This window comes from Jaculus jaculus, chromosome 7 (assembly GCF_020740685.1).
Source record: "Jaculus jaculus isolate mJacJac1 chromosome 7, mJacJac1.mat.Y.cur, whole genome shotgun sequence".
NCBI classification, from domain to species: Eukaryota; Metazoa; Chordata; class Mammalia; order Rodentia; family Dipodidae; genus Jaculus; species Jaculus jaculus.
Genome location: NC_059108.1, coordinates 112,350,433 through 112,378,299, shown reverse-complemented (window position 1 = coordinate 112,378,299; position 27,867 = coordinate 112,350,433). Strand labels below are relative to the sequence as shown.

The 27,867-nt window shown below is 41.2% G+C and overlaps 1 protein-coding gene across 1 annotated transcript in view; it reads left to right on the top strand.

Moving 5' to 3' along the window:
- The window catches only part of Slc35f4 (solute carrier family 35 member F4), a 260,362-nt gene that overhangs the window by 147,246 nt on the left and 85,249 nt on the right, over positions 1-27,867 (top strand). The gene's annotated exons all lie outside the window — the stretch shown is intronic.

The following is a 27,867-nucleotide window of genomic DNA, read 5'->3' as shown; positions in this document are numbered from 1 at the left end:
AATAAATAAAAATTTTTTTTAAAAAAAATTAAGACATCTCAAGGGCTGGGAAGATGACTCAGTGGTTAAGGTGGCTAAAGCCTGCTGCTACCCACACAAACTGGATGAAAACGTGGCACAAATGTCTGGCATTCCCTTCCAGCAACAAGAGGCTCTGATGCACCCCCCTACACACACAATTAAAAAATTTAGGGCTGGAGAAATGGCTTAGCAGTTAAATGCTTGCCTGTGAAGCCTAAGGACCCCAGTTTGAGGCTCGATTCTCCAGGACCCATGTTAGCCAGATGCACAAGGGGGCGCACGCGTCTGGAGTTCGTTTGCAGTGGCTGGAAGCCTTGGCAAGCCCATTCTTTCTCTTTCTCTCTCTCTCTCTCTCTATCTGCCTCTTTCTCTCTCTGTCACTCTCAAATAAATAAATAAAAATGAACAAAAATATTTTTTAAAAAATTTAAACATTAAAAAATGGTATATCTATGACTTAATCAATACTATGTGAAGCTAGGCGTGGTGGTGCAAGCCTTTCTAGCACTCAGGTGGCAGAGGTAGGAGGATTCTCATGAGTTCAAAGACACCCTGAGACTACATAATGAATTCCAGGTCAGCCTGAGCTAAGTGAGATCCTGCCTTGTAAAAACCAGATATATGTATATATGTATATAAAGTTCTAGTTACATGATACTTTGTCATGTTGTCTGTCTAACAGAACAGATGAGGGCTCTTTACTGTTCAGTATCAACCTTGACTATAGCTGGATATAAAGAGCATTTGGAGCTAGAGAGATGGCTTAGTGGTTAAGGTACTTGCTTGTGAAACACAAAGATCCAGGTTTGATTCTCCAGGTCCCATATAAACACAAAGTGGCACATGTGTCTGGATTTTGTTTCAATAGCTAAAGGTTCTGGTGTGCCTATTCTCTCTCCCCTTCTCTCTAATAAATGAAAATTTAAAAAAATAAATTAAAGAAATAAAGAATGTTTATGTGTTTAAAAATAAAGACAATGGGACTGGAGAGATGGCTTAGTGGTTAAGGTGCTTGCCTGCAAAGCCTAAGGATCCATGTTTGATGCTCCAGTTCCCACGTAAGCCTAATGCACCAAGGTGAGGTAAGTGCTAGGTAGCATATGCCCACTAGGTGGTGCAAGCATCTGGCATTCAATGACAGTGGCTGAGGCCCTGGCATGCCAATTCTCTCTCTGTGTTTCTCTCTTTTTTTCCCACATGCACATGCACTCTCTCTAAAAAAAAATTTTTTTAATTTAAAAAATAAAGACAGTGGGGATGGAGAGATGTCCCAGCAAGTAAGGTGCTTGCTTGCAAAGAATGATGGTCCCAGCTCAATTTCACATAAAGTAGTGCATGCATCTGGAGTTCGTTTGCAATATCAGGAGGCCCTGGTGCACCCATTGTCTCTGTGTATGCATGTTATTCTCCCTTTCTCCTTCTCCTTCTCTCTCCCTCTCTCTGTCCTTGAAAATAAATAAAGGAAACACTCAAAATAAAGACAATGGATCTAAACTATTCCTGGTAAAGATAGAGGACTGGGGTTCAAATTGATCGCTGGGTGTGGCCCTTGCCTACTTCCTCCACTTATCAGCCTACAACAGAGGATGGTCTTCTCATCTGCCCAAAAGTATTCATCCACAAAATGGGGACTTGACTGAACCAGCTCACAGAGCACTGGGCAAGTCAAGTGATTAATAATGGAAAACTACTCTGAAAACAGTGTTGGCTGGCTTTGTACTGCACTGGATTAGAACAAATGGTTATAATAACTCTTAGTCCTAAACTGTTCACTTTTAGGAGTTGATATAATTTCATTATTTCCATTAATAGCCACCCTTCTAACAGAGACACAAAGCCAACATTTTGGTGGACTATCATCACCAAATCGTAGAGGTTTTTTTTTTGCTGTTTGTTTTTTCTTTTAATTAAATCAAAGATGACACAAAGGTATATGGACACTTCACATGAATACCTGTCATATAGGTCCCAACTACAACTGGTAACAGAATATCATTTAAAATATAAGAACATAAAATGAATAGAATAGGCTCAGGGTTGATACCTGTTTCATGGAAGTATACTGGTTTCAAAACACACACCACCTTGTAGCCAAGGTCATGATCTCAGTGTGCTCTTTCATGGTGTCTCCTTCATGTTCCTGTTGTACACTGGGTCACCTTCCCATTCCTGGAATACTAAAGATACAGTTAAACCTGATATTCTGTGGCAATTTGACTTTTTGTTACATTTTTATTTATTTGTGAGGATAGAAAAAGAGAGAAAGATGGGCATGCCAGGGTTTCTTACTGCTGCAAACATATTCTAGACACATGTACCACTTTGTACATCTGGCTTTAGGTAGGTCCTAGGGATTTGAACCTTGGGCTTTCCTAGCAAGAGCCTTTCACTGCTGAGCTATCTCCCCAGCTCCCCAGACTTCTAATTTTACACAAAAAGCCTCAGAGCTGGATGTGGTGTCGCGAGCACTCTCAAAGATGATTGGTTGAGAGGATTCTGCCGGCAAAGGTCAATGATACTCAGACACTGGTATACTGGCAAAGGAGTTTACTGGGATGAAAGTCACGCACAAGCAAGTCCAAACTATCACAAATAATATTATAGCTAATATAATATATAACCAAGGTATATTCATCGCTACTAACACAAGAGTATTTCTAATGAGTCTAACATGTATACAACCTGACAACGCGAGATTTGAGCTGCGACGTTTTACGACGTTTTACGACCTGTCCAACGCGGGGTTCGAGCTGCGATGTTCGAGCTGCAACGTTGTTTACTTTCGGTTCGCTGCGCTTCAAGCCGAGTTTTGGTCCGCTGGCGTAAGCTAGTGCTTTAGCTTACGGATGATCATTCGGACAGCGTTCGGACAGCATTCGGACAGAGTGTCGGGCTGATGAATTCGGATGGGTGATGTACTCGCGGGGCTCTCAGTCAGGACTGCTGAGCAACCTTTCAGTCAGTCATAGTGTCGGGGAGACTGAGACAATGGTTGCTGAGCAGCTGGGGTTTTTATACCTTCCAATGCTTATCTAATAGTTTCACACATACATCTGCTAATCTCTACTATGTCACTGCACACAGAGTTTTGCTTACAAGCTTTGACTTTGCATTTTTTACTCTCACAACAAACTTGTTTATCCTAAACTGGCCCTGGACCATATGCTGGTCCTTACATGCTCATAACAGTGGTGATATATACCTATAATTCCCAGCACTCCAGGCTAAGACAGGTGGATTGTGAGTTGGAGGCTACCTTGGGTAAAGATAATGAGTTCAAGGCCAGTTTGGAGAACTGGAAAAATCCTGTTTCAAGGGTCTGAAAGTTGTTGAAGAAAGATGCCAGACCCAAACAGTTTGTAAAAACAAAGTGTTTATTCTGCAGAATCAGCCAGCATGCGGAGGTCAACCGTTCATCAAAAATGGCGACCTGGAGGAGCTCACCGGCTTCTTTTAAGCACAGCTAGAGGATTTTTGGCCAGCTTAGTCTATTCTAACATGATTGGCTAATTTGAACAGTAACTGTACTTCTACTTCTCTGATTGGTCCTAAAGTTTTGGCCGGCTAGGTCTAGGGGAATTCTAGGCAGATTGGATAACCCTTTATCATGATTGGCTAGGCAGGCAGCAATTGCATTTGTACATCTTTGATTGGTTGGGGCAAAAGGTGCAAAAGGGACATGTCTGGGCATGTTTGGACATGTCTCCAGGAACTGACTCAGCCCTGGGTGGGTGCCTTCTCTGGCCATATGTCAGGGTCACTGTTGAGTAACAGCCTGCCCTTTCCCAGAAGTTTTGCTTGCCTCTCTGGGAAACTGAAACTTAGGCCTAGTTAGGGTGGCACCTTACTGAAGCCTGTGGTGGCATCAGTTTGGTCCCTTCACCTGTCTCAAAAAAAAAAAAATCTTTTCCCCCACAGCATCTAGACTCAAAGAAAAAACAAACTGGGGGTTTTGTGGACTTTGTTTTGCAAGTTTCCTGGATCTGTGTGTCCTTAAAATAGCTTGTCTTTATCAGTTGGTTCATGTACTGCCAGGGAAAAGAACTTCCTCAATTCTTTAACGCATGGAAGGTTGCTTTTTTTTTTTTTTGCTTGCTATAGCTTTCTTACAGTAAGATGATACAGCTGGAATAAGGTCTCTTTGATATGATTCCATTTGTTTTATGGCAAATCTTGATATGCAAGGTGAATATCTCAAGCTACATACTTTTGAGGCTTGGCTAAACACACAGAATAATGTCTAGCCTGGTTTCATGAGACACGCTTTTCTTGGTGACCAAAGATTAAGAGAGTCTCATATTTGGTTTGTGCTTTGCTGACTACCCAGAATTTTTCAAACATTTTCTCTTCACGTGAGGGAATGGGTTCTAACACAAAAGAAAGCACAGACAAGCTCAGAGGCCTTTTCGTGACGTATTCAGAGCTTTATTATGGAAGAAACTGTTCCCAGGTTCTATTTTATTTTTGTCCTCATGAGTCAAGTGTACCTTTTCATCAGTTCAGGAAACTAAGCATTCACGGTGGAACACAATGCCCTTCTTCATAAGATCTATGTTTCCAAGCTCTCTGCCCACTATTAAGAACTTTGCTCTCATCCAAGGTCTAATGTGGTGGGCACCCACAGAAAGCAGATTTGCTTTTTATCTGAAAGAACTACAAATGCCTAAAGTGTCACTTTCCTTATTAATTTATTGATTTTTTTTCCAGATTGATTAACACATTAACAACTTGGGTCAATGAAACTGCACATTGTCCCTTGTACTGGCATTGGCATCTGCTCTCATCTTTCTGGGATTCATTTACAAATGTGACATGTTCCTGCTCTGAGGTTCTGGAACGGCATTTTGCTCAGAGTAGTTGTTTGAAATGTAACTGTTTCATTATCTACCTGAACCTCAACCCTAACATATCTCAAACAACAACAGTAATGTATCTTAAAAGATTTCATAACATGCTTGTTAAATGGTATGTTATTATACCTTTCTATATTAAGATAGGTTGGTAAATGAATGATAAAACCAAAACAAAAACCCTTTCTGATGAGTTGGAAGAAAGCAGTAAGAAACATTGAAAATGTGGCCATACTTCAAAGTAGGAATTGTGTTCCTAGGGTTTTATCTGAAGGAAAATATCATGGATGTGCCCCATCAAGGATCTTTATGATAGTGAATACTGAAAAGAATCCATGACTGACCCATGAGAGAGTGTGAGCGGAACAAATCATGGGGCATTCTTTCTCTGCAAGTGTAACAGAGGAATGCAGTGATAGGAAAAAGCAGGCCCTTACACAATGCAAACAAGACTCCGGTGCTGTTGCAGGAAGTTTATTTACATTAATTCCAGTAGTTCTCAGAACATTGCCTAAGAGATGCATGCTATCATTACAGTCCCCACTTTGTCTATGAAAACCTGAGGCACCAAGAATGGAATGTTGCCCCCTCCCCCAAGATCAGGTAGTCAGAGAATGATGTGACCTGGATTTAGAGCCAGAGCTTATGTCTCAGCTACTGATTTGTCCTATCTGACAGACATAAAGCAAACTGCAGCATGAGTATCCATTTGTAAATGTCTCTCTGTATATACACATAAACACACTCATGCACACCTGCATGCAGGTAATGAACCTGCTCAAGATCAGGTAGCCAGAAAATGATGGTGACTGGATTTGGAACTAGAGTTCATGTCTCAGCCACTAATTTGTCCCAACAGACATAAAATAACATGCAGCACGATTCTCCACTTGTAAATTCTCTGCATATACACATATATACTCATATACATATCTGCATGCATGTATGTGGTGGTTTATATAGGAATGTAGTGAAAACAACTGAAAAGTACACATCAAACTGGTATCTCTTGTCAATGGATTTTTAAAGATTTTGTTTATGTTTATATGAATTTTATAAATGTTCTAAAATAACTTTAGGCCATATTCTAAAAAATATTTTTGAAATTGAAATCATGCTATGTTTTTTTTGCCACAAATTAATTGAACTTAAACAACACAAAGGCATCTGAAAAAAACTCAAAATATGCAGAATTAAACAACATAATCCTGAATAACCAATGCTCAAAAAGGGGGTCAGGGCTGGGGAAATGGCTTAGTGGTTAAGGCATTTGCCTATGAAGCCTAAGGACCCTGGTCTGATTCCCCAGGATCCACGTAAGCCAGATGCACAAGGGGGCACGTGTGTCTGGAGTTCATTTGCAGGGGGCTGGAGGCCCTGATACACCCATTCTCACTTTCTCTATATCTGCCTCTTCCTCTCTCTCTCAAATAAGTAAGTAAAATATTAACAAGGGGGGGGAGCTCAGAAGGCAAATTTTGAATAGAATGAAAAAAAATGTATCAAAACCCATGTGATCAGTTGAAGCTGTCTTAGCGAGCAATTTATATCCTAAAATATTTGCATTATGAAGACTTAAATGTCTCAAATCAGTGACCTAAGTTCCTACCCTAATAAAGTTAAGAAAAATAGAAATAGAAAAAACAAACCCCAAGTCCAGCAGAAGAAATGTAGTGATGGAGATAACGCTGAAGCAGGCAGCTGGTGGTCACCTGCAACCGCAGCGCTGAGGAGGCTGCGTCAGCCGAGCACGGGTTTAAGAGCAGCCTGGGCTACCCAGCGCAGCCCTGGCTCAACGCCGACCACCCAGCCAGCCCTTCACCAGGAAAATGGAGAGACATGCTACAGGACAGCATACCTACACAGAGACTCTTCTCAGCAACAGTAAAAGGACAAGCTACTTCTGCAACATGGATGATGTTCAAACATACTCGGTCAACTGAAGGAAGCCAAACTCAGAAGAGTTTATCGTATGACTTTTAAAGAGATTTTTAATTTTTACTTATTTATTTGAGAGAGAGAGAGAGAGGAAAAAAAAAGGTAGATAGAGAATGTGACTTTTATATAAAGTAGAAACAATGGAAAGCAAATAAATGGTTTCTCATGTGGTAATCAAAAATAGATACCTGAGAACAAGTCTAACAAATTATGTATAATACTGTGGTGGTTTGATTCAGGTGTCCCCCATAAACTTAGGTATCCTGAATGGATATTAAAGCCTCCTGGAGGCAGTGTATTGTTGGAGGTGGGCTTATGGGTATTATAGCCAGTTACCCCTTGCTAGTGTTTGGCACACTCTCCTGTTGCTGTTGTCCACCTGATGTTTTCCCCTGCCATCATGGAGCTTCCCCTTGAGTCTATAAACCAAAATAAACTCTTTTCCCACAAGCTGCTCTTGGTCGGGTGATTTCTACCAGCAATGTGAACCTGACTGCAACAATTACCTCTATACAGAAAACTAAATTATTAGTAGGAATTAAACAATATAGAAATAAATGGGGAAGTACACTATGCTCATTAGTGAAAAGATTTGATAGTATAAAAATGTTAATTCCCCCTAAAATAATAATAGACTTTTGTGAACACTTATCAAGCTCCAAATATTATTTTTAAATACTTTTCTTCTTTTACTTGTGAGCAAGAGAGAATGTGTGTGTGTGTGTGTGTGTGTGTGTGTGTGTGTGTGTGTGTGTATGTGCTAGGGCCTTTTGCCACTCTGTTAAAAAAAAAACTCTAGACACATGTACCACATTGGGCATCTGACCTGGGTACTGGAGACTTGAACTCAGGCTGGCAGGTTTTGCAAGCAAGTGCCTTTAACTGTTGGGCCATCTCCCTAGTCCAAATTCCAAGTATTATTTTTAATAGTCATAAACTAAGATAAAACTAAATGCCTACTAGTAATAAAACAGATTATTATAGTATGTTCATTCAATGTGCTTTTAGTATGTAATGAAACTGAAATAAATTAAAGCAATGCAAAATGTTTGTATATGCCTCACAAACATTACACAGAAATAAGAGGGAAGACACTTAAAAATGTTATGATTCCAGTTATATATGAAAAATAAAATGGTAAGTTAGGGAGGCATGGTTTGGTAGCCACACCATGAGGGAAACCAAGGTGTGATTACATGTGAAGGAGAGGAGATCCAAGGGCTTCGTGGGTGCTTCCAGGGCCCTCTTTGTAAACTAGAACACGGTTACATGCTGTTGTTCCTTTAAGATTCTGCTTTCATTCTTACTTGTTCACTTTTCCATGACATATGCTACGGTTTGTTTAAGTCCTTTTAAAAATGAAGGAGATGAGTTACATAAAATTCTTTCATTTCTGACTTTTGACTTTGGGGGCAAGCATCATAAGTACACCAAATTTAAAGTTCTTTGGGAAAGATATGTGTCTGACCTATGGTCAGATCCTGACTGTGATTCTAACCAATTGCTGAGGGGGCACCAGACTTCTCAGGTTGGAGGAAAAAATAGCAATGCATTGTTGGAAAACATGGCCCTTCTACAGGCCTGGTCTTAATTCACACTCATTCGGTCAATTTAGCTGTCTGTAGAGAAGTAGAATTATTTCAAAATCAAGTTGTATAGGAAAAGAAAAAAGATCTAAAACTACCCACATTTGTTTCCTTTGAATGGTTTCAAAAAACCAACTAATCAAATAGCCTTTGGGATAATGAAATGTGCAGGGCTTTGTTCATATTAAAAATTCTTGAATAGGTAAGTACCAAAAATGATCTAATATAGATGTTTTGAGAATGGGATGTCCTGGAATCATTTGTCTCAAGAGACCTGTGTGTATTTGCATGACTTCCTGGCAAGCTGGCTCCACCTGGAGGCAGAGACTTATACACAAGCATGAAAAATGAGTGACAGCTGGCACCTTAGGCTGGTGACTTAGTCTTTCCATGCTAAGTGAAGGCTTTTCAGTTAGACTGCATCTCTTACTGCATGGGTGGGGGGGGGATAGTGGGCAGGCAATCCCTTGAATTTGGAAATACACAAGGCTCTGGGTTTGCCCCTCAGCATCACAAGAAACCAATACAAAACAAAACAAACAAGAAATGAGAGGTGAAGTTACTTAACCACTCAGCAGAGACTTGTCTGAATAAGTAGCAAGCTCAAGTAGCAATGACTGATTGACAGACACATCTTGTTATAGTGATGGGAAGCTCATGTAATGATTAAACAGAAGTGAGCTATGGTTCACATAAATGACCATAATTAATATTTTGGCATGGCTAAAGTGAGCTTCAGTTTTCTGCTGTCCTACTCATGTTTTAGTATTATAATCATCACCTGAGTTCTTAATTTTCCTAAGGAGTGTGTCCATGATACGCACACCAATATAACTTTTACTTCCGGCTCTGCAACACTCTTAAAACCTTTTCTATCCCCTCAGCAGTCAACCTTGATGCAAATTGCCATTCCCTGGACCTTCACCCTAGGAATAGAAGTTGGATATCAGTCCATCATGGTTGAAGTATAGGGTGTGCTAACATTTGACAGAAAGTGGCAGAGAAAGAGAGAAGGGAGAAGGGGCATGCTAGGGCCTCTAGCCATTGCAAATGAACTCCAGATGCATGGACCACTGTTTCAGTCAGGTTCACATTGCAGGCAGAAATCACCTGACCAAGAGCAGTTTGGGGGGAAAAAAGGATTATTTTGGCTTACAGACTTGAGGGGATGCTCCATGATGGCAGGGAGAACAATGGCATGAGCAGAAGGTAGACATTATCCCCTGGGCAATATAAGGGGCATAATAGCAACAGGAGAGTGTGCCAAACACTGGTAAGTGGATACTGGCTACAATACACTCCCATAAGCCTGCTCCCAACAATACACTGCCTCCAGGAGGTGTTAATCCCCAAATCTCCATCAGCTGGGAACCTAGCATTCAGAGCACGTAAGTTTATAAGGGACACCTGAATCAAACTACCACCGTCACTATCTGGCTGTCATGGGTCCTTAGGCTTTGCAGGCATAAGCCTTAACTGCTAAGCCATCTCTCCAGTCTGGTTTTCTTGATGACTTTTATTTAATATCTTTATGAAGAGATTCTTACTGCAGTTGTCTCTTACAGTAGGTACTGAGTACCTTCAATATCATCTTAGCCCAAATCCCTATGTGTGGTTACTTTTCCTGGCATTAAATGTCATATCATCACACACTCTTTTAATCAGGTTTCTCTTGTTACCAGTTAAAAGTGTGAATGATTGCTTAGTGGTTAAAGCATTTGCCTGCAAAGCCTAAGACTCAGGTTCAATTCTCCAGGTCCTACATAATCCAGATGCACAAGGTGGTACATGTGCCTGGAGTTCATTTGCAGCACCTGGAGGACCTGGTGTGCCCATTCTCTCTTTCTCTGTCTCAAATAAATATATAAAACACAATTTTCTTAAAAAAGATTAATGCATAATGGTAAATTACAAAGAACTCTTTGTAATAACTCACTCTCCTGCTAGAATCATCGAGTATTTGTCACTAGAAGAACTCAACAACATCAACATATAAATCTTAGCTTATCAAATGGCAAACTGGGCAGCAATTCCCCTGAAGGCTCCTGGATGCTCTAGGTGGTTGACTCTAGGTGGGGTCTTGCTCACTTTGACGTCTAAACATCGATGATGGTGGAGGTGATGCCAACTTCAGGATAAAGCCATTATGCCTCAGAGATGCAATCACCATTAATTTCATCCTGATAGTCTTTAAGGGCTTTTTACAATTGAAACTATAAACATACACAGTTGTATTCTGTTATTATCCCTGTTTGAGTAAGCAATTTAAAGAACCTGTAATCTCATCAAAATAACCCATTGTACCCTGTAATTTATAAAGCTGTCTCATGGTGATGCCATAGTTAAAGATAACATCCGTTCGGCAATGCAACAATTTGAGTTGTTTTTCCAAAGCCTTAATATGAAGCTCTTCAGTGCAATCAAACCTAATTTATTCCAGATTTTGCTTGCAAAGACAACACTGGGCCCCACACGTCTATACATAGTACTTAGGAACAAAAAATAAACCGTTTTCCTCCATCTAGCTCTCAACCTCTCATGATATCTCTAACTATGGTCCTCTATGTCTTTCTTTTCCCTCATTAATGACCCATTCTGGTATATTTTAGAAATACCAGGGAAAGCACATTACTCCACATCAATTGACTCAGGTTTTGAGTGAAATAAGTTAGAATGATTTAAGCATTCCTTAGGAAATTCCAGTATCCTGAAATTGCTCATGGCAGGAGTGCATACCAGTGACTGCGTAGTCCTGGTATGACTGTTCACATTCTAGTGTCATGATGCCAACATCGGTGCCAGCTGCTTTTGTCTTCAGAGGACTGAAAACTTCCTGTTTTCTTTTTAATAAATTTTATTTATGTGTGCACGCGTGTGTGTGAGGGAGAGAGAGAAATTGAGAGAGAGAGAGAAAGAGAGAGAGAGAGAGAGAGAATGGTGGCACCAGGTGATTCAGCCACTGCTAACAAACTCCAGAAGCATGAGCCACCTTGTGCATCTGGCTTACGTGGGTCCTGGGGAATCGAACCCAGGTCCTTTGGCTTATGCAGGTGAGTGTCTTATCTGCTAAGCCATCCCTCCAGTCCCTCCTGTTGTCTTATATTAAGGTGTTCTATGTTCTTTAGAAATTACATCTTAGTATGCTGGTAAGTTTTATTATTTTGCCAGGCGTGGTGGTGCACGCCTTTAATCCCAGCACTCAGGAACCAGAGGTAGGAGGATTACTGTGAGTTCGAGGCCACCCTGAAACTCCATAGTGAATTTCAGGTCAGCATGGGCTAGAGTGAGACTCTACCTTGAAAAACCAAAAAAAAATAAAATAAAACAAAATTTATTCTTTTTACAAGTAAGGAAGGATTCTGTCACTAATATCTGATGGGCTCTTGGTAAACAGAGTTAAGAGTAGAGGAAATAGACTGTGTGGCATAGAAGGGGGCCCCTTTGGCAGTATACGCTTATAAGAGGGTCTCCCCTTTGGCTGTAGAATAAAAGGGATCAGGAGACGGGCAGCAAGGATTCACTGGCTCCACTCTGTAGGGGTAAGTGTTAGCTCTGTGAACACAGAGACCACAAAGGAGCAACTAAGGATGTGGAGTCTTAAACTCCAAAGAGCTCATCGGGCTCCAGAAGGTGAGAAAAGTCTTTAAAAAAAATAAGGAAGATGTATAGCGTTTGGAAGAGAACAAAGAATTGCTGGGACTAGTCATTGGTGGTTCAAATTCTATGCACAACAGATATAGTTGCAGCACAGGAAAAAAAGATACTCACAGATGATAACTTAACCATTATCGTTGGTACCAATGTTGATGTACATGATTCCAAATTTTCTTGTACTGCTTTGGTTTTTCTATGTATTTTTCAACCAGTGAAACCTTATATTAGTTTTCTATGACTTCCACAACAAAGTGCTGGAAATGATTTTCTTTTGAGTGAAGGTGTCCTCCCTACACCTAGTTTTAATCTAAAAGCTACAGTTAAGCATTACTTGGTATGCTTTGTATAATGACTTATGATTTATATATGACTTAGATTTATATACTGATGACTTCACTACATAAATGTGGAGGAAGGGACATCATTCAGTCATTGCAGGACAGTGTCTCCTTTAGCTGAAGAATAAAGTGTACAAGAGATGGTAGGGACAGCTAATAATCTAGCTAGACAGACAGAATTAATTTTTAACCTAAAAATCTATCTGATGATCACTATAGTGATCACTTTTCATTATGTTGGAGTCAGAATTAACGTGCAGTTGTCCAAAACTCCCTCCCTTGTAAGTGAATATCCTTGACATAGGGCAGAGGAAAAGACCTCTTGCTAATCCGAACTCTGCTTCTGGCTTTCAGATCCAAGATCAATGTCGTCATATAACTTTGATTCTGGATGAGCTTCTAACTGCATGCCCGCCTGCCTGCAGCCTATGCCAAAAGCAATTCAGAAAAAGAGCTCTCATGCTAAACACTGGTGGTTCCAAGGCAGGAAGAGTGCAGGAGAGAAGGGAGCTGTTAAAAAGGGAACTGAAGTCTTCTAATGGTTTTTGATAATCGGCCCAGCTGTACTAATTTGATTTTTTTGAACTGAAAACCCCAGGATAGTGCCCTGAACGACTGAGCTCATGCTGGAAATAGCATCCTTTAAAGTGTGGCTCCAGGGACAGCTCACATAGTATAAATAGCTTCAGGAATTAATTTCAAGATATGAGCCAGGTAAGTAAGTAACCACCTCCTTGGTAACATTAAGACATTGTTAAAGATACACCATTTTCAGCTTAAAATATTTTTTAACTTGAGAGAGAGAGACAGACAGAGAGAGAGAGAGAGAGAGAGAGAGAGAGAACAGTGCACTAGAGCCTTCAGCCACTGCGAACAAACTCCAGATGTGTGTGCCCCCTTGTGCGCATGTACAACATTATACACTTTGCGTCACTGTGTGTCTGGCTATGTGGGACCTGGAGATTTGAACATGAGTTCTTAGGCTTCTCAGGCAAGCACCTTAACTGCTAAGCCATCTCTATAGCCCTTAAATTTATTATTATTTTTCTTATTAACAACATCCATGATTGTAAATGATATCACATGGTAATTTCCTTCCTTCCCTCCTACTTTCCCCTTTGAAATTCCATTCTCCATCATATCCCCTCCCCCTCTCAAGCAGTCTCTCTTTTATTTTGATGTCATGATCTTTTCCTCCTATTATGGTGGCTTATGTAGGCACTGTTAGGTCATGGATGTCCAGGCCATTTTGTGTATGGAGAGAGCACGTTGTAAGGAGTCCTACCTTACTTTGGCTCTTACAATCTTTCTGCCACCTCTTCTGCAATAGACCATGAGCCTTGGAAGGCGTGATAGAGATATTGCAGTACTGAGCATTCTGGTCACTTCTTTCTAGCACGATGATGCCTTCTGAGTCATCCCAAGGTCACTGCCATCTGAAAAGAGAAGGTTCTCTACCAAACGTGAATTAATATATGGGTATGAACATTAAGAGAAGTGCTTATTGGGCAGTTTGATGAGCATAGTATATACATTTAGCCAGACAGCAGCAGACGTTACACCCCTAGGGCTTATGACTACCCCTGTTTTAGGTTTTCAGTATCAGGGATGTATTCCCTCCCATGGAGCAGGCCTCCAGTCCAATTAGAGGGCAGTTGGATTCCACCATGACAGATGTGCCACTATTGCACCTGTTGGCTCATTTGGTCTGGCTGGCCAAATATAAGGTTTGCAGTGCCCACTGTTGAGTATCTTCATGGGTGATTTCTCTCTCTCCCATTGAAGTGCATGCAGAATGGCTTCTTCCAGCTTTCTGTCAGCTGATCTACATGGAGGAGGTTATCAGCTCAGTTCCAGCAGGATTTCTCAGTGGCCTTGCAGCCCAAGCATGTGGAATCTTCAGCAATAGGGTCTTACCATCTATTTCTGGTGGGAAACCAAGGGCCTTGGCAATGGCCCATAATATTTTGGGGGTATCAGGGACTTCCCTGGCTAACAACTCACTGGAAGGCGTCCTATCCCTTAGCCCTTAAATTTTTAAAGTTTATTTGTATGTGTGTGTCTGTGAGTATATATGGGTGCTCCATAGACTCCTGCCACTGTAAACTGGCTTTACATGGTGGGTACTGGGGAATCAAACTTGGGCCAATGGACTTTGTAAACAATCACTCTTAAACTGTTGACCTCTCTCCCCAGCCCTATAGTTTCAACTCTCCATACATTGTTCTTGAAATAATAACTCAGTAGTGTTAGAATGAATGAATCCTTTTGCAGCTAGCCTCAATATAGAAGTTATGGTTATGCATTGTATGCTTGTTACTCAGTTTTCTGGAAAGTTGCCCATCTCAAACATGACCAAGAACCAGAAAATAGCCAAAGGTAGTCCCTAGCAATGAACATAGCTGGCCCATGTATGAGGGTCATGCATTTTGTTTGTTGGAGTTCTACTCAGGCTCTCAATCCTTAGATGGTTTACTCTTGTTTCTCCTGCATTTTAAATGAGTATAGTTATCTGATTTTTATGCCTGAAGATGATCAGATTATCAGGAAATTTTTGTTGTGTGTATATGTGTTCATATGTTTTGTGTGTGTGTGTGTGTGTGTGTGTGTGTGTGTGTGTGTGTGTGTGTGTGTAGGCCAGCTATCACATATCCTCAGGACTGTTATTCACCTCATTTTTGGGACAGGGTTTCTCATTGGCTTAGAGCTTCCCATTAGACTAGAGAAGCTAGTCAGCATGCTCCCAGGATCCTCCTGGCTTTGCCTCTTCAGTGCTGAGGTTTTGGTGTGCATATCCATGGCCAGCATCTTATGGTGGGTGAATATGGCAATTGAACTCGGGTCCTCATGCTCTCATAGCAAACACTACCCAGTGAGCCATCTCTATGTCCTTATAAAGGCTTCAAATAAATAGAACACAGCAATGAGAAGGGTCCCCTGACTAAAATTTTTATCAAACTCTCTAACAAGAAAATAATTTAAGAAGTGGTAGAGCTGGATGGAGTGGTGCACACCTTTAATCCCAGCACTCAGAAGGCACAGGTGGGAGGATCACTGTGAGTTCCAGGTCAGACTGGACTAAAGTGAGACCTTACCTCAAAAACAAGGGGGCGCTGGAGAGATGGCTTAGCAGTTAAGCCCTTGCCTGTGAAGCTGAAGGACCCTGGTTCGAGGCTTGATTCTCCAGGACCCACATTAACCAGATGCACAAGGGGGCGCACACATCTGGGGTTCATTTTACAGCAGCTGGAAGCCCTGATGTGCTCATTCTCTCTCTCTTTTTCTCTTTCTCTCTCTCTATCTGCCTCTTTCTCTCTCAAATAAATAAATAAATAAAAATGAACAAAAGAAAGAAAGAAAAAAAGAAAGAAAGGAAGAAAGAAAGAAAGATAAGAAAGTAATTTACTATACTAAGCAAAAGGCCTATCCATGTTAACTGGGTTTTGGATGTATTCATATATTGTATCCATGAGTACCAAATGGAATTTATAATGTAATGATGACCTTGAATAAGTAAAGAGAATGTGATACAATTGGGGAACTTTCTTTAGGATTATAAAGAAGTAGGTGATATCTCTGGAAAGATGTATTCCAAATAAAATGAAAAAATATGAGAAGGGCTTAATATGTAAAAAGATAATTACACTACTTGGGGAAAACTATTGATAATGACTCCTAAAGCTAAAGATGTAGTATAAATCATGTGTGGTGGCACACATGCCTTGAATGCCAGCACTCAGGAGATAGGGGTAGGAAGATTGCTGATGAGTTTGAGGCCAGCATGGGACTACAGAGTGAGTTCCAGGTCAACCTGGGCTAGAGCGAGACCTTCTCTCAAAACAAACAAGCAAAAAAACAAAATCACAACAACAGAAAAGAAAAAAAAAACATAAATAACATAGACTAATCCATCTTTACTTCTGTTCTCTCAAGTTCTCAGAGAACATGAATCACAAAGTAATAGGAATTGGTGTATTTTATAGGATTGTGATTTACTGTTTAAAGCTCAAAATAAAAACTGATGATTACTCCAGAAGCCATGTTAAGACTGGGGCTGATCTCCACGTAGGCAGCTGAGGAACTACAGAATTTGCCTTATGAATCGGCTTCTCGTGGAAGCTACTTAGAAAGGACACTTTCTCTTCCTTGGGATCCAGTAAGGTGAGGGGACTCCTAGAGAGTCACTCTTAGAGCAGGAGGCATCATCTGGAAGGAAAGACCTGCCTAGGGCCTTTACTGAACCCACAGACCTGCCCTAATGTCTCTTGCCAAGGTAAGGACCAGCAAGTTTGCTCAGGACCACTGGGGATGGGAGATGTGCTTATACATACTGATTGATAATTCTGGGTTAGAGAGGTCCACGGGAGGTGCCTCTGCCAGTGAAACTGGATGATGCAGGAGAAAAGACGGGAAACACCTCATCTGACCTCCTCTAAGATGCATGTAAAATACAGGTGCTGTGATTCTTGTGGCTCTCCCAATAGGGAGAGGAGTTACAGAGACACTAGTGGGGAGACTGCCTACTGATGAAGGGACCTAGATGGTAAACACCACGACTTCCCACCAGTATCAGATGGTCCCACGGCAAACCCGAGCTGAATCCAAAGACTTCCTCCTCAACTTTCTCCTCCTGCTCTTCCCTGACCTTGCAGGAGCCTGACCTGGACAAGGTGGAAGAGAAGAAATCTCAGAGGCGCCCACATTCTCTTGCCTGCTTTAAATCAATCCTTCAATCCCCAGGCCTGTCTACAACAAGGGTCGGAGTAAGTCTAGTAGCAGGTCCACATGTTTTAACTGGAGCAGACAAGTGACAAAAAAAATTACATTACTGATATAGAAAAAGCACATGTAGTTGAAAGCAGCATTTTTAAACATGCCCAGATGACCACAGAGAAGGGAGACACATCCTGTGCTCCTAAGCCAGAGTGATGCTGAGGGTCCCACAGAGGGTCACATCAGCCATCATACTCCAAGCTACCTGGTTTGCAGAGGAAAGATGTTCTGGAAACCATCTGAGCCTTGCATCAGGCCTGAGAGACTGCTAAATTTAAAACTAAAGGAACAAATCCAAAGTAGCAAAATTAGTTTTTAAGTCTCCTATTTCACTATATTATTTTGTGACTTGCCATGAAGGTATAACAACTTGATTTTGATTGCTTTTGTTCTATCTTGTTTTATTTCTGAAGAAAAATAATAATACCACAATTTTCCATTTAGATACTTTTAAAATAAGATATATACAGATACACCTATAACTTGTTTAAAATGGGTCTAATATTTATTTATACATTTAGATATCTACATATGTATATATAAATTGCTTAAAAACACATATGTATGTATATATATATATATGTATATATATATATATATATATATATATATTCTTTATATAAGGAAGTCAGCCAATATTTATCTAAAGAATACCCAAGATTAGTTTGCTTCATCTTCTACAGTGACTGACTTCAGTTGGCCCTGTTAGTGTACTGTCCAGATCTGCATCTAGTCTACATACTGAAGTTTTTGTAGGAATATTCTTTGTGCTCAGATATACAATTGATGTGTAGTATATTAGTCCTGCAGTCCGTTTCCACATTGCTGGGACAAGCATCCAATGAAACACAGTTTGTGGGAGGACGGGGTGTATTTCAGGCTCACAAATCCAGGGGAAGCTCCATCAATGGCAGAAGAAGCTGTTTGTTTCTATACATCCAAGCAGAGGGACATCTGGTGATGTCAGCACCACAAAACACGAGTGTGGACAGCCAGAGCTTAGATTACTCTGAACATACCTCGTAGGAGAGGACTCAGATCCACCCTCAAACACACCTTAGGGCTGAACTGCTAGATCCACCTCCAGTGACACGCCTCCTTGTCTGTCTACCAGCGGCTCAAGTGAGACGTTTAATCAAAAATGACTGAGTCTATGGGGCCATATGTTCAAACTATCACATTCAAATGACCACAATTGCCTTAATATTATAGATGTGGACATTGAGACACAGAGAGGGTAAGTACCCTACCCACTCAGCTCAATTGTACCTGGAGGAACTGGACTCAAACTCATACAGTCTGGGCAGTCAAATACCCTCCTAGTCACACTACCACTGAAGTCCTCATCCCTGAGAATGCTTTTGCAAAGTATGTAGCACCAATATTTTGGTTTGTGTCACTTTGATTGCTGGTGGCACTGAACATTTGGTTTGTTAATCTTTGTATTCTTCTTAAATTATACTCCTTGCCAACTCATTGTATGTGTTTTTGTTTGTTCCAGACAAGACCTTATTATGTCTCTCAAAATGACCTAGAACCCCCAATGAGCAATGTGGAAGTTTGTCTACTGGTATTCATCTTTGTCTCTTTTACTCAGGAGAACCCTTAGTTGCTTTTTGTTTTCTGTTTTGGCTTTTGCTTCTGTTTCCAGTGTTGGAGGTGAAACCCAGGGGCTCTGTATGCGTAGGCAAGTGCTCTGCCCCTGAGCTAAATCACCAGCTCCATGAACTCTTAGCTTTTAACAGCTCAACTATCAAATATAAGTATTTTCTAGAAAGTGTCCTGTTATTTTGTATGTTCATGTATGGGAATGTGTAGGGGGTATATTTTGCTTAAATAGCCAATGATTTTTAAAAATCATTGTATCATCTTGATTTTCTTTTATGTTATTTTTAAAGATCATCTCTTTTTATCCATGTGTGTACGTGTGTGTGCGTGTGTGTGTGTGTACGCATGTGTGCTATGGTACACATGTCCAAGTCAGAGGACAACTCCTAGTGTGGTTCCTTACATTCCTTCTTGTTTGACACAAGGTCTCTTGCTTGCTGTTTTGAATACCAGACCAGCTTGCCTGCAAGCTGCAGGGTTCTGCTGTCTCTACCTTCTATCTTGCCCTAGGAACACTTGGGACTGCAGACACAGGCTGCCACAACTGGCTTCATGCAGGTGCTGAGGTCTCCAAACTCAGGACCTCACACTTGCTCACCAAGACATCTCCCTCACCCCTCAAAGATCACCTTTAATATTCATCTGTGTTTACTTGTTACAGAATTTCACTTATTTCTTCAGAATTTTAAATATTTATAATCTATAAATTTTTAATTTACTCTCAATGGCAAAGTTGAATTTTGTGTAGAAGACTTATGTCTGCACCATCCAGGTGTTACCACTAATGTTTACCTATACTTGCTTCATGAACAGCTACACACCTAGCCATACCTTCATCAAGCTGTTCATCCGGTCTACCCTTGACGCTTTTTAAATTCAACTGCAGAAAATATGTTGCCTTTCAAGATGCTTTGGCAGGCATATCATTAACTAGAGTTCAGTATTTATTTATAATGTTTTTTTTACATTTTGATGTAAAATTTATAAAAAATGAGATGGACAGATCTTGTTTGTACTTTCACTGAGTTTTGATAACTACATGCTCCTATATGAACCAAAGCTCTGTCAGGAAGTTCTTTTATTTATTTATTTATTTTTAGTTTTTTTGGAGGTAGGCTCTCGCTCAAGCCCAGGCTGACCTGGAATTCACTATGCAGGGTGGCCTCAAATTCATGGCGATCCTCCTACCTCTGCCTCCCTAGTGCTGGGATTAGAGATGTATAAAGGTGTGAGCTACCACACTGGGCTCATCCAGCCCCCCCCCCCCAACGGGCCCCCACCCCTCCCCCACCAAGTGGAAGTTCCTTGACACTATTGTCATCCCTACAACCACTATGAGGAAAACACTGTCCCAGTTTTGTTTTCTACCATAAGTAATCATCCCCTGTAAAATGTCATGTTATTGGAATTACACAGAATTGGAATACAGCTTTCAGCGGCTTGCTCACATCCCTGTATATAAAGCTGGTAAGAGTGCACATGGCTCTGGATGCAAACTTTTTTATTTTTAGAAAACATTTTAAAAATCTTTTTTTATTTTAGTTATGGGAGAGAGAGAAAGAGAGATGAAGATAGAGAGAGAATGGGTACACCAGGGACTTTAGCCACTGCAAATGAACTCCAGAAGCATGCACCACCTTGTGCTTACGTGGGTACTGGGGAATTGAACATGGCTCCTTTGGCTTTGATGGCAAGGGCCTTTGTCACTAAGCCATCTCATTTTTGAGGATTTTGGCATGGTGAATGACTTTGGAATGAAAAGATGCTGTCCCCTTTGGAGCAAAGAGCAGACGTGTTTATCACCCAATATAGAAGGTACAGGTTGGTAAACTCGGGACCCTCCACACTGCCTGCTCAGGCACTACTGGTTCCTTTTTGTGATGTTCTGCGCAAGTGCCTCTGGTCCCTTTATGACGTCCTGTAGCACTTGAGTTCAGAAAGCAGCTCATGAAAATGCTATAACCCAGATGCCATTTTAGCTATGTACAATAGTTATTTATGGGGTGGAGAGATTTGCCAGTGGTTAAGGTGCTTGTTGTTTGCAAAGCCCAGGACCCAGGTTTGATTCCCAAGGTCCCATGTAAGCCAGATGCACAAGGTGACACATGCTTCTGGAGTTCGTTTGCAGCAGCTGAAGGCCCTGGCCCACCCATTTTCTGCCTCTCAAATAAGTAAAATAAATAAAATAAAAAATAAGAATAGTCATTTGTCTCTGACCCTGGAGTCCCTTGCATTCTATCAACATCCATAAAAGTGTGGCAGGCTAACAGGTCACAAGGAAACAGGGTAAAAGTCCAGACTTTCCATGGTCTTTAACATATAGTGTGTACTCTAGCTTCTTTCCCCATGTTGCTGAGACTTGCCTGCATTTACTCATAATTCATATATTTTTGTTCCTGAGTAGTAGTTTATTGCACCATATATTATTTCTCCATTCTCCTGGTGAGGGATGCTTGGACTGTCTAGTTTCTTTTTTTTAATTTTGGCTTCTATGAGTGAAACTACTGTGAGAGTTCTTGTACCAATCTTTTCATGACAGTGCTTTCAATGGGATGTAGGGAATAGTAATTACAGTGGAGTAGAATATACTATTTTATTCCAAGTATTTTTTTCCAATGCATTGAGTCATTTAAAATTCTTACCCATATCGTGAGAGGTCCAGCTGCTCTGTAATCTTGTCAACGTTGCTGTTGTTCAGCTGTTTGGGGTTTGATCTTTAAGCTGCTCTCATGGTACCTTATTGTAGTTTTAGATTATGTTCTTCCCATGACTAATGACATTGGGCACAATTGTATGGATGTATGGATATTCATATTGTATCTTCTTTTATGGCATTTAAATTAGTCACCACTTGGGAGAATTGTTTACTGGACTCTTTATTATGTTACTGATAACAGTTCTTGGTTAGCTATGTTTCTTCCTATCATTACTTTACCGATGAACAGAAGTTCTTAACTTTGATGAAGTCTAATTATGAACTAATTGTTTCCCAGTTATTGTTTTGTTACCTTTCTAAAAAGTTATTATTTTCATGCCAAGAAGATATTCTCACATATTATCTTCTAAAAGTGTTTCTAACAACACCAGCCCCTCACCCTCATTTTCTCCAACTTTTCTTCTAGAAGGGTTGTAAATTCTACACTTGCCTCTCTTGGCAGTGGAACAGATGAGCCAAGGGGCATCACCATCAGACCAGTCCTAAAGGTCCTAGAATCCTGTTCTGTAAATACTGCTCCATCCTGTCACATAGACAAATCACCTTTAACTCACAGTCCATCCTCATGAAAGGTATCATTAAATCCGGGTTTTTTTGTATGTGTGTGAGACAGAGAGAACGGGCACACCAGGGCTTCTAGCCACTGCAAGTGAACTCCACAGGTAAGAGCCACCTCGTGCAGCAGGGTTACATGGGTCCTAGGGAATCAAACTTGGGTCCTTTGGCTTTGCAGACAAGTGCCTTAACCACTAAGCCATCTATCCAGCCCATTAGTTCTGTTTTCAAAACGGTGAGAATGAGCCTCACAGAGGTCAAGGTCATATGGCTTTGCTCCACTGTAGAAGCTGGGGCTCAGACGTGCACTTTCCTCATTCCAAAGCTGCGCTTCCACCATGCCACCCAGCCCCATGCTGTGCAAGGTTCTTGCTCACCTGCCTCGCAGTCAGGCAGAGCTTAACCTCATCTGATGCAGTTACCGCAGCATAACACTCAGATGCCTCCCACTTGCATTTTTCACATGTCTTAATTGGATTGTCTTCTTGAAATAGGACCTATACTCTGAACCTAGTATACTACATCAATTATATAAAGATTAACAGCATTTGTGCAATACGTTGTTGACGGGAATTTGAGATTTTTTTGTTGCCTTTCCTTAAAGGACTGTTTAAGGAAGTTTTTAATTCTTCCCTTACATTTTTTTTTAAAATATTTTTTGTTCATTTTTTATTTATTTATTTGAGAGTGATAGACACAGAGAGAAAGACAGATAGAGGGAGAGAGAGAGAATGGGCGCGCCAGGGCTTCCAGCCTCTGCAAACGAACTCCAGACGCGTGCGCCCCCTTGTGCATCTGGCTAACGTGGGACCTGGGGAACCGAGCCTCGAACCGGGGTCCTTAGGCTTCACAGGCAAGCGCTTAACCGCTAAGCCATCTCTCCAGCCCTTCCCTTACATCTTTAAAGTGGCACATGAGGAGTCTTTGGCAGGAAGGGGCAGTGTGGTGAGGACTCTACTTTGCCAGTGGTTTACTTCACCATCAAACTAAGTGGGGGGAAAAACACCCATGACTCTACAACTCTGCTTTTCTGATCATACTAGGAAAAGATCCAAATACGGATATTTGTTATTCAGTTACATAAAATACTTTTATTTATTTCCAATTCTTAAAAAGGCATGTAGAAAGCTCTCTTATTTGGAGATTTTAACTAAAAAAAAAAAATGGATGTAATATATTTGATGTTGGAAAGAGCATTAACCTTTTTTGTCAAGTGAGAAAAAAGATTTTATTCGACCATCTTCAGGGCAGGGACCACCAGAAGTCAGACTTAGTGTTCTCATAGTCAGTAAAGGCTTTTTTGTGTGTGATGGAAACAAAACCACAAAAGTTACCAATCCTTCCTGCTACAATGACCCAGAGCTCTAGGTGCAAACCTAAGTGTGCAGGGTGGCTTTTTATACTGTCACACAGTCTGTTCCCAAGGAGCCAAACTTGGAAAGAAGCACAGGACTAGGACTGGTAAGCTCCCACTGCTTGACACTTCCAGGTGGTTTCTATCTTCATTTATAAACAAGACAGGAACCAAAGCAACACTGATTTAGGGGAACAAAAAAATATATAGACATGGAGGATGGGATTAGGGCAAGGAGAGGTAAAGCCAGTATCTATAGTGTACCTGACATGCAGCAGAGCATCGCTGTAGCCATAAAGACCTTTCTTTCCTGTTCTGGATTGACGACCAGGTAGCAGAGGGGATACCAGGATCTTCAGGACTTCCGACCTTGTCTGGTCACTGACATGGATAGTGCTTTGAGTTTGCTCCAATCAACCTTCCAACTTCACCATAATCAAATATGAAGAAACTCTTTAACTCTCCTGTCTAAAATCTGTTGGGAACTTCTTTAGGAGGTCATCAGGCTTCACTGTGGGCTAGATGGTGGCCAAAGATCAAAGCATGCACCATGCAAACCACAGGCTGTAAGAGTTTGTCACCTTGAAAATACCCAAAACCAAGTTCAATATCTCAGCTCACCCATCGGCATACAGAGACTGATGAGTGCGTAACAAATAGCTTTTCTTCAGCTGTCTCTTAAGAAATAACTTAGTATATTTGGTCACTCTGCAATTCTGGAATTAGATGAATCAATTTTAAATCTTGGCTTTGCCAATTCATATTGGGTGACCTTAAAGGAGTATTTGACACTGCTGAGTTGATTTCCTCATGCTTAAGATTGAGATTATAATGGTGCTTACTTCATACAGGATTATATGAAGATGTTTAAATATATATAGGATACATATGTGCCTGGCCCACAATTGCATACCTTGCTCAATAAATGTCAAGCAATTTTATTGTTAAAAAAGTTACAGTCATGGGCATGTTAACCAGACCTGGAGGATGATGGGATGAGTCTGAGTAGACTCTGCAAGACTGACTTACAGAATGAAATGTTCCCCCTTCAGGCAGATATCTTTTCCTCTATAAGCCTGTGTTTCAGACTTTAATAAGGGAGTGGTGGAGCATGGGGGGAGGTGTAGTGTGACAAACGTGGGACAAATGTGAGAAAGAGAAAAATTGAAGAGGATCCTCACAGGGTTCAGCCCTACTTTGATGTCGAATCACATGGTTGAATCAGCATACTGTGGAATGGGATCACATGACCCAAATTTCAGCAAAGCCAGTGTCACTTCTTACTGTCATGGCTTGGTTAGGATGTTCTCAAGCCCATGTTTCCACCTGTGGTCTAATACCGTCAGGTCAATGGGACAGGCCTGGAGGCCAGAAAGCCTGGTTTTCATGGAAGCACCACCAGATGGCTGTTACAAGCTGGTGTCACTCAGGGAGGGAGGGGCAGATTTACTCTGCATCTTGTGTCATCCAGGGTTCAGAACTAGGCTGTCTGGTACTCCATATCCCTCCCAACGCCACATTCTAAATGGACATTTATCATGGTAAGGGAGAAGGTAATACCCTTGGACACAGTCATTCGTTCTTTAGGAATTTTAAAACCACAGTTAATGTACTCACTGAACCTCACGCTGACCTAAATGTGCATTCACCGTGCCTCTCTCACTAGAAGCTGGGTGGCCATCAGTAATCTGTGATGGCTAGTAAATGCATCTGGAGGTCATGGGCAATACTTAGTCATCCTCCTTCTCATAGTTTGTAGCCATGAATTTTTCCATCAGGGTTTATTAGGCATTCTACTGTATTCACATTGTTGTATTGCTAAGAGAATTTTTTTCAATGAAAGTGAACATCTAAACTTTTATGTGAAATTTTCTATATGTCAAATGATGACAACCAATTTTTAAAAAATGCAAACAGTCTTCAGGTCAAATGAACCATGTTTGTGGATTATGCAATGGCTGTGAGCTGCCAGTTTTGATTTCTCAATGATAGCTTTGCCTGGGTGGCCCAGGATAACACTTTCCCAGGTTGTAATGTCCACCTGTTTCCAGGGGACAGTAGGAAGTAAAATGCCATAATAATTAATTCTGTATATCATCTTGGAAAGGGTTGTTAGGGAGAATCAAAGGCTAAATCCAAGTCATAAAACTTTCGTGTGATATGGAGTCCTCAAAGAGTGAATTTGTACTAGGACAGGTTGTCAGCCACCTACTTTCTTGCACAATGTTTACAATGTTAAGTCATGAACACATTTTGCAGGTCATCACAGGTCTTACTTCTTCCTAACATGACCCTTGTCCTCTGTGTTCAGAGTAGGGTTCCCAGTGTGCAGTCAATCTTGTATTTTGTTGCTGTTGTTTGTTTGTTTGTTTGTTTTGTAGTGCTGGGAATGAAATCCAGCACTTTAGGCATGAATGCTTATGCTATACCACTGAGCTGCATCCCTGGCTTCTGGGAACTTGGTAGAATGCAAGTTACCAGACCTAATTCTGTATATTCGGAACCAAGAGCTTAGAGAATTGAACACAGCAAAATGATTTTTTTTTAATATTTTTAAATTCATTATTTATTTATTTATTTGAGAGTGACAGAGAGAGAGGGAAAGAGACAGATAGAGACAGAATGGGCACGCCAGGGCCTCCAGCCACTTCAAATGAACTCCAGACGTGTGCATCTGGCTAACGTGGGTCCTGGGGAATCAAGCCTCGAGCCGGGGTCCTTAGGCTTCACAGGCAAGAGCTTAACCGCTAAGCCATCTCTCCAGCCCAAGCAAAATGTTTTTTAACAAGACTTCCAGAAGAGTCTGGTGTTTTCTGGAGCTTGAGAATCCCAGTTTTGGCATTTAGGGCCCTTTTTGCCCTGCTATGTGAGGAACCTGACCTGTGGGCCTGTATTGTTTGTCATTCTTCAGCTAACAGCCTGAGGTCCTGATGCAAATCTTTGAGGTGACTAACTTCTCTCCTCAGAAGGATTGGCATTGATTCATGCAGCTTCATTGCTGCTACAGTTACTGACTGGCTAAAAACCATTTTATTGCCAAGCCCACATTAGAAAGTCTAAAAGAGGTGAAAATACAACCAAAAAGTCAGTAATGTTGGGTGACATGTCTGAATTCTTGAGGCTGACTTGGGAATATAATGAAACATGTCCTGGAACCTTAAGCGTAGGCATGGTCCATCAGCACGAGGCTCATGCAGAATTGGTAAGGCCAGCAAGGGTAGCAAGCTCCATCCAGTTCTTGAGCAAGGTTGCTCATTAGCCTGTGATCCCAATGATTAACTGTGCACCCCAGGAGCCCTTGATCGATTTAGAGGTGCCTGAAGCAGCAAAGACTTTGACATTGATTGGGTGACCATGGAGAAACTATGTCATTCTGTGGACCTGAGTGTAGAAATGAAGGGCTTGAAAAGCCTACTCGAATGTTCTGTAACTCTTTTCACCCCGTGATAGGGCTGATCTGCCCAATTTAATTCTGGATGAAACCTACACTTGAGCCCATTTATAGTGCAAAGATACTAAAGTCCACACTGGCAAGTATTAATCAACTGATATGCTGGTATAACAGTTACTTTCTGATTGTTGGGACAAAATGCACAACGGGGAGTACCTTAAGGAAGACAAAGGTTAATTGTGGGCTGAGCATTTCAAAAGGAAGTGTCCATCATGGTGGGGGAGAAACATGGCAGGAGCCAATGGCCAGAATCACATCTTCATATCCACAGGGAGGAAGTAATGAGAGAGAACACCAAACAGGGCGGAGCCATAATATCTCAAGGCCTGCCTCCAATGACATGCTTCCTCCAGTAAGGCTGCACCTCTTACAGGTTCCACAACCTTCCAGAACAGCACCACTAACTGGGGATAAAGTATCCAAAAACATGGGTGTACGGAACAGCTTTTATATTCAAATCCATGCAGTTCTCCATGGCTATATGGCCACATACCAAAATTAGTACAAGACATACAGCTTGCAGCTATACATAGTTATGATTTCACATAGTTTCTGAGACAGGCATGTGGAAATGATTTAATTTGATGGTTTTGGCTTCAGATCAGTCAGAGAGGTTGTAGTCAGAGAGTTTGAAGGCCTGATTAGTCTGGAAGGCCCATTTTAATATCTTGGTAGGAGAGAGCTGCTGGTTTTTCACATAGTACTCTCACTAGAAGGTCACAGTATGGCAGCTGGCCTTGCCCAGAGCAAACATTCTGACAAGAAAAATCAAAAGCGAGGCTGGAGAGATGGCTTAGCCATTAAGGCATTTGCCTACAAAGCCAAAGGACCCTGGTTCAATTCTCCAGGACCCACGTAAGCCAGGTGCACAAGGGTGTGCGTGTGTGTCTGGAGTTCATTTGCAGTGGCTGGAGGACCTGGTGTACCCATTCTCTCTCTTCTCTCTCCCTCTTTCTGTCAAATAAATAAAAAATATACTTAAAAAAATCAAAAGCAATGAAAGCAAATGTATAGTATCACCTA